This window comes from Rhinichthys klamathensis, unplaced genomic scaffold, assembly GCF_029890125.1.
Source record: "Rhinichthys klamathensis goyatoka isolate OS25496 unplaced genomic scaffold, OSU_Roscu_1.1 h1tg000114l_1, whole genome shotgun sequence".
NCBI classification, from domain to species: Eukaryota; Metazoa; Chordata; class Actinopteri; order Cypriniformes; family Leuciscidae; genus Rhinichthys; species Rhinichthys klamathensis.
The window spans coordinates 4,761,536-4,769,784 of record NW_026606651.1 but is presented as its reverse complement, the minus strand read 5'-3'; positions in this window follow the sequence as shown (position 1 = coordinate 4,769,784).

The following is an 8,249-nucleotide window of genomic DNA, read 5'->3' as shown; positions in this document are numbered from 1 at the left end:
TGATGTAAAGGCATTGCACGTCACGTTTTCATGAAATTCATCCAAATATGTGTCTCCTAAAAGTTGTCTAAAAGCTATCAATGATTTAAGAGAAAATAGAGAAACCAAAGTACTCAAATCCATGAATGTTTTCATCTCTAGTGATCTACAGTATATGTCCATCACTGATGGATTTTGGATCTAAATTGTGAGAAATGGTCCAACGAATCTTGGTATGTTTTCAATGGATTCTTTTGGAATATTGGAACAACATTGGAACATTGGAACATTGGAACAATGGAATATTTTTCCAATAAGAGGAGAAGACTCCAAACTCAAACACAATGAACATTTATGTCTTATCCTTTTGTCAAAATGTGTGTTGCATAAGAGCAACTTCAGAAACCTTTTCACACATCTGCGTAGACACAAATAATGAAAATGTTTAGATAACAGAAGTACGGGAATCTAAGGAGATTACACTGCAGGAACCCTGAAAGAAGCAGAATTTATTCTTGACCTCAAGAAATCCTGAAGTACACCAATGTTGGGAAAACTACATTACCCATGATGCTGTACAGAAAATTACACCAGATTACAAATTGCAGTTTTAAAACAAGCAAAAAGCACCAGAAGATCTGGTTAGCTCCACCCACTTCCATGAAGCATCTCCCTAAATACTGAAATATTTGAATATATATGCATATTTTGCAATAAACTTAACATGTATTGTTTTTATATATAATCAACATTTTTAAATGAGTGGTTTTATATTTCTCCATTGTTTTTAATTAAGTTGTGCTGTTCTCAATGCTTCATGGGATTGTAGTTCTTTCTATCACTAAAGTTGTTAAGAACACAGTCACAGTCAAAAAGAGTATACACTTTTTGGGCATAGTATAAGTAGGCGAACTGGGGTGCGGGGATGGTGTTTCTACAACTGTACAGAGACTATTTATATAGAGACATGCCACTTCCCCAATCCTTAATACAACTATATAGGGAAAACCCGTAACGGCAAAGATGGCGGTTGTATGCACATGCCCCGCCCCTCCCGCTGGAAAGCCAATCGTCTGCTTTTAACAGTCAAGCCGGGAAACATTTAAGCCTATCGTCTGGTTCCACCGACGCATGCGCACAGTTGAGGTTTGCGACAGCGGAAAATATGTTACTGTTTGAAAAGGCGGCAGATTTGATGTGTTAGTTGTGTAAATATCAGACATCCCAAGTCTCCCGCAGATTGATAGCGGCTCCCTGATGACCGCAAATTGGTTCAAATCTCCCGGAATCTAGAGCGAGCGAGCAAGAGCGAGCACATACTGTGCTTCAAACTGTGTAGCGCGCGCACGAGAGAGAGGGAGAGAACCCTTGCGCATGCGCAGTAAACGTATAACCTGTGGGGAAAAAGGCGTTTTAAACCTTACTTTGGGGCGAAGTCATCACACTTTTTCAGCGATTTTTATCATATTTTATTAGTGTTTGTATACATGCAGTTTTTATGTCCCGGTGACCAGTGAAAGTGCAGTTCTGGGTCTCTGCCCATTCATTTAGATAGGAGCCTGGTCTTGTTAGTCCGAAATAGCTGCCCGGAGGCGTTGCCAAGATGGCGGCCGAGTGGCATGACTTGCCTAAAAGGACTTGGAACTGTATCAGCAGTTTAAACTTCTTTAAACTGTTGCTTTTGAAACTTTTGGCAGTCTGAGTCGAGAAAAAAGAAATGTAAAAAAATTGTGGCTGATATGGTTTCCGGTTCAGACGTCACACTGGTAATGGAAGGACAAGTCAAGTGAAATTTTTTCTAAGATACAGTATTTCATGCATTGTTCTAACACAGTCTCATGAAAGTGCGTATCTATACCACGAATGTTATTTCTCGTGCCATTTACACGCCAAAAATGTTTTTTTGCGTGCATATGTTACACACTGAAAACCCCTTGGTAGGATTAGGGGGAGGGGTGCGTGCGTATTACACGCCATAAAGTGCGTATCATATACACGCAAAAATTATTTTTGGCATTTAAATGACACGAGAAATAACATTCGGTGTATTGATACGCACTTTCATGAGATCGGGCTGATTGTTCTTATATTGACATCTCTGCAATCTTCTAGGTCAACATGCATACAAAAAAGTTGCATATTTGTTCGCCCATATTGCAGAAATTGCAGATGTATGGAAGTCTGGTGCTTCTAACATATGTGCTCTGGATGTATACTGCACATTTTAGCAAATGCAAGATTGCATACATAACATTCAAAGTATATGAAACAGTACAGAACAATGAAAGTATAATTTTTGAAGAGTGATACTGTTCCTGCTGTAAAATAGTATGCTATTCTAAACTTTAGTGCACTAAGGTCTTTGCTAAGGCCTGGTTATCTGGTCTCATGCATCACAGATGGAGACTGTGATCATCCATACCATGGAATCTTCCACAAATAGAAGGTTAAAGCGCTGAGGGTCCATCGCATCAATTAACATTTCATCGCTTTTGTTATTTGTTGTATCATGAACCTGTAGCCTGGATACTCCGTCCAGAGCGTCTGTCTCTCCGGTTTCAAAAGCAGGGGTTTTGGCGCGTCCAGAAGGAACACTCCGTCCTCTCAGGACGCCCATGATTCGCACTGCTTTCCATGCAGCAACACGAACCTTCCAAGTGGTGTAAATTATTAAAACATTTGTGGTGCCGTGAAGGAAAAGAGGAACTGACAGCATGTTCGCTCAATACTACAGTGAAAAAGATCAGTTTATATTTCAGGAAATACATAATTCATGGACTCTATGTATTGAAATCCCTCTAGTCTACAGCTAAAAACAATACATATAGACCCACAAATTATCTTGGACACTTAAAAATGTCTGAATGTCATTGCATTAGATCACAAAATATCAAAGCAAGTGAGATCTGTGTTCAAATGCTGCACGATATTTTCACTGACTTCACTTTTCTTCAGTTTTTGTACAATATTTTTTAACAAAATGTTGTTTTGATGATTTTTAGTGAATGTATGAAGTCCTCTTCAAGGTCACACAGGTGTACACCAAATTGACTATTAACATTATATAGTCTTCTAATGCTTCACGAAACACATGGAAAACAAAGTCTTCATTTTTATCACTAGATGTATTGTTAATAAATGACAATACATCTAGATCTAAATAAACTACATATTTTGTATCCAATGAATGTCATTTTCAGACTTTTTAAATGTGATTTAATTGTTCAAATACTTCTTGGAACCACTGTATTTTTTTCTGTTATAGATGATGCTGTTGCGGTTGCTGACAAGACGAACTGAAACAGAGAATGACTCAACATCTGGACTATACCACCCCCACCTGGTTACTGCAGGCATTCTGTGAGTCTCACTGATAACAGAGACACAGCAAACCCTGCAAATGACTAACTAGATAAATTACCCATGATCATGGGGTCAGTTCCCATTGACAGAGCTCAATGATTACCAATCGTTTTAAGCGTGATTTTTCCAGTCGCTCTAAATTGCTAGTTAAAGATAAATAATAACAATAAGAAAAGGTTAAGTTTCTAGACAATTTTACACTGAAAAAAAATTGCACTGAACATAAAACACAACCCCAATTCCAGAAAAGTTGGAACATTTTGTTAAATGCAATAAAATCAAGAATCTGTGATTTGATCATTCTCTTATTAACTGACAGAAAAGGTTTTTCAAAGTTTTCACAGACCAACTTAAAGAGATAGTTCAACCTAAAATTAAAATTAGCCCATGATTTACTCACCCTCAAGCAATCCTAGGTGTATATGACTATCTTCTTTCAGACAAAACAATCGGAGTTATATTAAGAAAATGTATTGCTCTTCCAAGCTTTATAATGGGAGTGAATGGAGGTCCTAATTTTGAAGTCCAAGAAAAGTGCATCCATCCATTATGAAAGTAATCCACACGACACCAGGGGGTTAATAAAGGCCTTCTGAAGCAAAGTGATGGGTTTTTGTAAGAAAAATATCCATATTTAAAACTTTATAGACTAAAATAACCAGTTTCAGGCAGACGGCCTACGCAAGTTGACTCGTGCCAAAAGAGTAACCCATGACGCGATGTATGACATAGGATGTAGCGTGAGCTTTGACGCCTTTCGCGGCTCAAACAAATAGGGCTGGGCAACAAACTCAAGCTCCTCTTCTCTTATATCGAAATCCTCCAACATTTCGAATTCGTGACCGGTGTTTTGTTTTGCTCTCTCCTCTGCGCGTCGGCGTTCGTCAATACTTCATGCGTCAGGTCAGGGGTTACTCTTTCACTGTAAATCGATGCGTACGGCCAAGCTAGTTATTTTAGTTTATAAAGTTATTAATATGGATATTTTTCTTACACAAACTCATCGCTTCGCTTCAGACGGCCTTTCATGACCCCCTGGAGGCACTTTTATGATGAATGAATGCACTTTTTTGGGCTTCAAAATATTGCCCTCCATTCACTGCCATTATAAAGCTTGAAAGAGCCAGGACATTTTTTTTAATATAGCCCCGATTGCGTTTGGCTGTAAGAAGAAAGTCATATATCTAGAATTGGCTTGAGGGCGAGTTAATCATGGGGCAATTTTCAGTGTAAAAAAGCAGTGTAATCTGACTGAATACATATGCGTGCAACATTTTAATTATAAAAAAAAAAAAACAACAACAATCTATTCTGTTTACTCTTTTTTTTGGAAGTGTTTTATAGACTTTGCAAGTTCTCAGACACATGGCATTTACAGTTCAGGCGATTGGTTTAAAAGCAAGGACTTCTGGGACTGTAGCCACCAGCCAAGCGATTTCCACTGATGAATGTGAATGCTAATAGAAAACTCTCTCCAGGCTTCATAATATATATTCTTGGTTGTTTCTGCATAATAAGACTGAGAAAGTTAAAAGTATTTGAACCAGAGTTTCCGCTAGAAAAAAATGGTGCCGTTTAACGGACATTTTGATGATATGCCGATCAAATATCGCCTCTTAATTAGTCAAGTTGAGGAAAACTGGAGGCAGGCTATGTAACTTAAAAAATGATAAGGCCGTATAGAATGCAACATTATTATTAGTCTGACTTTCAAATAGACGAAAACAACATGAACGTCCGATTGGCGTCAATTAACACCAATTGTTTTTTACTATGGTTTCACACACATTCACTTTTTGAAACATTGCAGAGGCACGGATGTACCGAATACAAATAAATAACTAGCTAACTAGTTAACATCTCCAGTTAACTAGCAGATCATTCATTTAGTACGCTATTAAATAAGAGATCTAGCGCTAAAATCAGTTGTTTTTTAAATCAAGCTGAGCGCTCGTGTCCGCTGCTATCAGTTGCATGGACGACGCGCTGCGCGAGTTGCGCAATCTGAGCCCGTTCTCATCCCAAGGCGTAATATACTGACTCTTTTGCCAAAGCGTCTATATCCAACGCACATGGCACCCTTTAGCGTCATATGAGACGCAGATATATGGCGCCTCCTAGTGTCTAACCCTAACATTACCCCAGACCTAAACCTACCCAAAACCAAAGCGTGTTATATTGACGCTAAAGGGTGCCATATGCGTTGGATATAGACGCTTTGGCAAAAGAGTCAATATATTACGCTTTGGGATGAGAATGCGTGCGTTGGCAATCTTCACTCGGACGCGCGTTTCAATCTATCGCCGTTGCGGAGACTCTACACAGGCGAAGCACTGCTACTTGGGCGCAGAGATATCACGCAACACCTGAAATAAAGCTTGCCACAAAGAACCGGCGAAAGTAATGATTATGCATGAAACATTTAAATTGTTGATAAATTGATAAAGTTGACGATGCAGACTCGCCATCTTCGCAGTAGTGAACGCGCATAGAGAGAGAAATGCTCACTTCACATGAATAAATTCTTATTTTTTAATCCAGGCAAATTTGTTGATGAAACATTGATTAAAATGAAGATACAATTTATACAAAACGAAATAAACTTTAAAGAAAGGCTTTCTACAAAACAAAACTAAATAAGTGGTCAAAATCATGTCTGACCAATTCCAAATGTTTTCCGATATATTGGCCTATTGGTCATCTTATGATCCTATCTTACTCATCTCATGCGGTTCCCTTTTCATATAGCCTAATCAACATAGATGATATAAAAAAATAATAACATTATATTATTTATAAATATGAAACGTATATTTAAGTGTTTTAACTTATAGCCTAATAGGCCTAAGCGTCGCACACCGCTCCGCTTTGCTCACATGCTCCGGTGTGTAGTCTAATGCATGTGTGCGTGCATGTTGTGGAGGGGTGCGATTTTCGAATAATAATCAACCCAACGATCTTCGAATATTATTTTTGCTTGAAAATTTCGTTTTGTATAAATTGTATATTAATTTTAATCAATGTTTCATCAACAAATTTGCCTGGATTATTAAATAAGAAGCAAAAATAGTGGACAATATAGGCTAATCAGGACACGGAGGCGTCGCCGCGAGCACACTTCTCTCTATACACAAGTTTACGCGCCAAATCATGGGCGCCGCCATAACTCTACTTAAATGCACTTCATTTCCGCCGGAAGAGGTTTGCACACAGCGTCTGCCGGTGTACACAGCGACGGTTCCACGACTGGAGATGGCGTTACTATCCCCCACCCGAATTCAGTGCAGAACACTAACATGACGACGTGGCCCAGCATAACGTACAGCGAGATTTGCTCCTACTTCGTGCAATCCATGGCAATAGATGGAAAAGCAATTGGACAATCTGAAAGCCGTCGAGGCATATCAATATCTGCACAGCAACAAAGTCGGTTGTGTCATGTCATACACAGCTAGATAAAACAGACATAACGTGCAAATAACTATCAGTTTATGTCCGTGGTAATAGCAAATGTATCTGTGTGTTACTTTAATGTTTCTTTTAACATAATAACAACAATTGTGGCTAAATAAGTGTTTGCAGTTTATAGCTTAATCAGGGAAGACATTTACATGATTATAGGAAATAAAAGAAGCATGTTGTTGCGGATGGAATACGTGTTTGTATTTGGAAAACGGACTGTAACCTATAACATGACTTACTGCTGAGCTATAAATAAAGACATGATCTCTTTTGCAATTATCCTTATGACTCTGCATTGTTTTACCTGCTGTGTACCAACCAACCATTTTACCGGTTAAAATACCTTTAAATGTCGAAACTAACCCCTTAAAATGCAGTAGCCTATTCTACTTACAACAAAACGATTGAAGCCTCTACTTATTGCAATAAATAATGCAATCACTTTTCGCCACCGTGCCGGATCTCCGGCGTGCGGCCGTGAGAAAAATATTTTCCCGATTCATTTTTGTCCAGCTTTAACGTGTTAAAATATTTAATGCAAACGCAACATCTGTTCTTTCTGTCATCCTTTTGCTAGGGTTATGACCATTCTCTTATTCACGCAAATGCTTTAACCACTCATGCGCGACAAGACAAAAGAGAACGCGCTGTCAGTGAATGTCCTCCTGACGATCCGAACTATATCATAGGCTTCTTAGCTAGAGTGCAAAGTGTGTGTGTGTGTGTGTGTGTGTGAGCCATGATGATAATAATTAGGCGATCGAACTGTGTGTGAGAGAGAGGCGCGGGCGCGATACTGTGTGAGTGTTTGTGTGTAAACAATGGAGCGCATGGACCTCTTCGTAGCTGGTTTGCGGTCGTAGAACTCTCTATCTAACCACTCGTTCAGGTGCTTTCTCGAGTGTTTACAACCAACTATCACACACATCGTTCCCGAACCACCTTTCTTCATGTTGTAATTGTTATGTCACTGCGATATCAGCGCTTTGTCGAAGCTAGCTAGCAAAACAAACCCAGACCGCCAGAACGGAAGTGGGTTGCATCGACGGGAGGAGTTTAGGATGTAGAGCGGAAACGGCTCATAAACTTGTGTATAGGCGCGTTCACTAGCCTACTGCGAAGATGGCGAGTCTGCATCGTCAACTTTATCAATTTATCAACTTTATCAATAATATCAATGGACCTGGGGGCTGTTCCATAAATGAAGCTTAGAAAAGCGGGGATTAAACTCCAAAACCTGACTTGAATGAGCCTAACAAATAAGTTGGGGCTAAAGTGGTTGCATAAAAGGTCATTGAAGTTCACTCAATCTCACTAATTTGATCCAGGTTTATCTAGTCTAGATAATTGCGTGTGCACGCGTTTCTGAAGCAGCCCTAGAGGTCGATCGTGGATCAAATCGATCCACCATCATACAGCGTATATTTTGTGCTGTTTTATGCATT